This window comes from Rhinopithecus bieti, unplaced genomic scaffold, assembly GCF_001698545.2.
Source record: "Rhinopithecus bieti isolate Rb0 unplaced genomic scaffold, ASM169854v2 scaffold_19903, whole genome shotgun sequence".
Classification (NCBI taxonomy): Eukaryota; Metazoa; Chordata; class Mammalia; order Primates; family Cercopithecidae; genus Rhinopithecus; species Rhinopithecus bieti.
Genome location: NW_016809608.1, coordinates 163,661 through 168,314, shown reverse-complemented (window position 1 = coordinate 168,314; position 4,654 = coordinate 163,661). Strand labels below are relative to the sequence as shown.

Below are 4,654 nucleotides of genomic sequence, written 5' to 3'. Positions count from 1 at the left end.
CATAGGCCTCAACTCGCTCCAAAATATCCCTCTGTAGATTCCAAGAAAATAGAGTTAGAAAACTGATCCATGAAAAAAAAGTTATTAGCCTCTGAGATAACTACATACATCATAAAGCAGTTTCTCAGAAAGCTACTATCCAGTTTTTTTCTGAGGATATTTCCTTTGTCACCATAAGATTCAATGCACTCCAAAATATCCCATTGCAGATTCCACGAAAACTGTGTTAGAAAACTGTTCAATGAAAACAAAAGTGTAACTTTGTGAGATGAATTCTCACGTCACAAAGCAGTTTCTCCGAAAGTTTCTTTCTAGTTTTTATCTGAGGATATTTAGTTTTCCACCATAGGCCTCAATGCTCTCCCAAATATCCCTTTGCAGAATCCACGAAAACAGTGCTATCAAACAGCTCAATGAAAAGTACAGTGTAAATCTGTGACATGAATTTAGACATCACAATTCAGTTTCTCAGAAAGCTTCCTTCTAATTTTTATCTGAGGATATTTCCTTTTTCACTATAGGCCTTGACGCACTCCCAAATATCCCTTTGCAGATTACACGAAAACAATGTTAGCAAAGTGCTCAATGAAAGGAACAGTGTAACTCTCTGAGATGAATTCACACATCAAAATGCAGTTTCTCAGAAAGGTTCTTTCTAGTTTTTATATGAGGATATTTCCTTTTTCACCATAGGCCTCAATGTGCTCTCAAATATCCCTTTGCAGATTCCACGAAAACAGAGTTTTCAAACAGCTCAATGAATAAAATGATGTAACTCTGTGAGATGAATTCACGCATCTTAAAGCAGTTTATCAGAAATTTTCTTTCTAGTTTTTATCTGATGATATTTAGTTTTTCACAATAGGCATCAATGGCCTTCGAATTATACCATGCCGATTCCAAGAAAACTGTGTTAGCAAATTGCTGAATGAAAAGAAAAGTGTAACTCTGTGAGATGAATTCACACATCACAAAAGAGTTTCTCAGAACGCTCCTTTTTGGTTTTTATCTGAGTATATTTAGTTTTTCACCATAGGCCTCAATGCACTCCCAAATATCCCCTTGCAGATTACACGAAAACAGTGTTAGCAAACTGCTCCATGGAAGGAAATGTGTAACTCCATGAGATGAATTCACACATCACAATGCTGTTTCTCAGAAAGCTTCTTTCTAGTTTTTATCAGAGAATATTTCATTTTTCACCATAATATTCAATGCACTCCGAAATATCCCATTGCAGATTCCAAGAAAGCAGTGGTAGCAAACTGCTCAATGAAAAGAACAGTGTAACTCTGTGAGATGAATTCACACATCCGAAAGCATTTTCTCAGAAAGCTTCTTTCTAGTGTTTATCTGAGGATAATTCCTTTTTCATTATAGGCCTCATTGCACTCCCAAATATCCCTCAGCAGATTCCATGAAAAGAGTGTTTTCAAACAGCTCCATGAAAAGAAACTCTGTGAGATGAATTTACACGTTACAAAGAATTTTCTCAGAATACTTCTTTCTAATTTTTAACTGAGAATATTTCCTTAGTCACAATAGGCTTCAATACGATCCAAAGTATCTCTTTTCAGATTCCCCCAAAACGTGCCACCAGTTTGATCCATGAAAAGAATTGTGTATCTCTGTGAGATGAATTAACACACACAAATCAATTACTCAGAAAATTTCTTTCTAGTTTTATAGTTTTATATGAGGATATTTCCTTTGTCACCATTGGCTTCAATGCAATCCAAAATATCCCTTCTCAGATTCCCCCAAAACAGTGCTACCAAATTGCTGCAACAAAAGTATCATATAACTCTGTGAGATGAAATCACAAATCACAAAGCAGATTCGCAGAAAGCTTCTTTCTAGTTTTTGAGGATATTTCTTTGTCACCATAAACTTCAGTGCACTGCGAAATATCCCATTGCAGACTCCAAGAAAACAGTGTTAGGAAACTGTTCAATGAAAAGTACAGTGTAACCCTGTGAGATGAATTCACATATCACAAAGCAGTTTCTCAGATAGCTTCTTTTTGCTTTTTATCTGAGGATATTTCCTATGTAACCATAGGCTTCAATACACTCCCAACAATGCTATTGCAGATTCCATGAAAACAGTGTTATCAAACTGATCCATGAAAAGAATGGTAGGGGTCGGGGTTACATGGTGGTGACTGCAGCAAAGCGAGAGCCTCGGAGATGCTGCTGCTGCCAGCAGAGCCGGAGACCTGAGCCGACACTGGGGGCTGTCCGCGGGCCCCGCAGTTTCCCGATGAGTCAGAGAAGTCCCGTTGTATCAGAGTGCACATGAACTTGAACAGATGCAGCTGATTATAGAATCTATTCCTGTTGTACATCAGGAAGATCGTCAGGAGCTTCTCAGCATAATTCCAGTTTACATTAGAAATGACATGACTGAGCCACACAAAGCTTTAACTCAGCTGCTTCCATGAATTAGTCGAGAAGCACTGGATTTCCTGGAACAAGTTTTGACATTTAGCCCCATGGATCGGTTAACAGCAGAAGAAGCGCTCTCCCATCCTTACATGAGCATATACTCTTTTCCAATGGATGAGCCAACTTCAAGCCATCTTTTCACATTGAAGATAAAGTTGATAATATTTTGCTTATGGATGAAACTCACAGTCACATTTATAACTGGGAAAGGTACCATGATTGTCAATTTTCAGAGTATGATTGGCCTATACATAACAACTTTGATATTGATGAAGTTCAGCTTGATCCAAGAGCTCTGTTTGGTGTCACTGATGAAAAAGAAGTACAAGTTGATCCCTGAAAATATTTGGATGAAGATTAGGAAAAGTATCTGGACGACCCTGTTTTTGATACCAATTATTCTACTGAGCCTTGTTGGCAGTACCCAGATCATCATGAAAACAAATATTGTGATCTGGAGTGTAGTCATACTTGTAACTACAAAACAAGGTCATCATCATATTTATATAACTTAGTTTGGTGAGAGAGTGAAGTTAACCATTACTATGAACCCAGGCTTATTATAGATCTTTCCAATTGGAAAGAACAAAGCAAAGAAAAATCTGATAAGAAAGGCAAATCAAAATGTGAAAGGTACGGATTGGTTAAAGCCCAGATAGCACTAGAGGAAGCATCACAGCAACTGGCTGGAAAAGAAAGAGAAAAGAATCAGGGGTTTGACTTTGATTATTTTATTGCAGGAACTATTCAACTTAGTTCCCAACATGAGCCTACTGATGTTGTTGATAAATGACTTGAATAGCTCAGTGTCCCAACTAGAACTGAAAAGGTTGATATCAAAGTCAGTAAGCTAAGAAAAACAGGAAAAAGGAATGGCAAATCTGGCTCAATTAGAAGCCCTGTACCAATCTTCTTGGAACAGCCAGTTTGTGAGTGGTGGGGAGGACTGTTTTCTCATAAATCAGTTTTCTGAGGTAAGGAAGGATGAACAAGTTGAGAAGGAAAACACTTACACCAGTTACTTGAACAAGTTCTTTAGCAGGAAAGAAGATCCTGAAATGCTAGAAACTGAGCCAGTAGAGGATGAGAAACTTGGGGAGAGAGGACATGAGGCAGGATTTCTGAACAACACTGGGGAGTTCCTCTCTAATAAGCAGCTTGAGTCTATAGACATCCCGCAGTTTCACAGTCCAGTTGGGTCACCACTTAAGTCAATACAGTCCACAGGAACATCTTCTGCTATGAAATCTTCCCCTCAAATTCCACATAAAACATACAGCAGCATTCTGAAACATCTGAGCTAAAACATTCAGCAGACGTTTATCTTTGAATTATTCAAGAAATGTGTTTTGTCTTTTTTTGTTACTAGTGTTTAAGTCATTTTTTACTTGAAGCAGGTGGTGTCATTTAATAAGGATTTTATTAGTTCTTGGTTTTAAAATCCATACTTTCTTTTCTACAGGTGAGATAGTTTTGTTTTAAGTGGCATGCCATTTGCACACAAAATAAAGAATAGAGCAAAGTAATGCAATGTAGAAGGAGACAAAAGGAATGCACTAAGACAAGTAAAGAACATTCTCTCACACAACAGTGATCTGTTTTACAGGAAACAAATCTTGCCTTGAAATTTACACAGTGAGACTATACACAATTGCATGAAAATATCTACTTTTCCTAAGACATTTTTCATTCATGAGTATTTTCAAATTTTTCGTACTGTACACATTTCTTAAAACGCATGATACCAGCAGCAACTGAAAATGAATGTCGAATTTGGTACATATGTGTTATCTACCTCAAGGTAGCAAGAGTATGTGGCAACACGTATACCACCCACAGTGCTTCACAATATGCACTTCTATTTAGCCAGCGTTTATTGTAGTAAACTATTCTTAATAAGACTCATTTGTTGTTTATAAAAGTTCTGTGTTATTGTGAAGTGTTAATACATCACATCTTATTTATTTTAGCAAATCAGTGTATTTCTGTATTTAATTATAAAAATTAACTTAGTTTTAAAAATTTATTTGCAAATACGCTTTTCCATTTGGTTCTATGGTTCATTGCCTACCTAGCTGAATATATAATGTCAGCTTATCCTAAAGCTGTTGAAGTACTTAATTTACCTAGGTGTTCATTTTAAGTAATGTGCTCACTGTGTATAGGAATTTGTATTTTGGAGGTGCTTGATCTATCTATAAAGAAAA

General features: G+C 36.7%; 1 pseudogene across 1 annotated transcript in view; it reads left to right on the top strand.

Moving 5' to 3' along the window:
- LOC108540696 (mitogen-activated protein kinase 6-like) overlaps positions 1–3,751 on the top strand; it is an 8,636-nt pseudogene extending 4,885 nt beyond the window's left edge. Inside the window, exon 2 of the transcript XR_001888736.1 lies at positions 2,298–3,751. The product of XR_001888736.1 is annotated as a mitogen-activated protein kinase 6-like (transcript). The remainder of the gene's footprint in view (positions 1–2,297) is intronic.
- Positions 3,752–4,654: the final 903 nt, after the last annotated feature.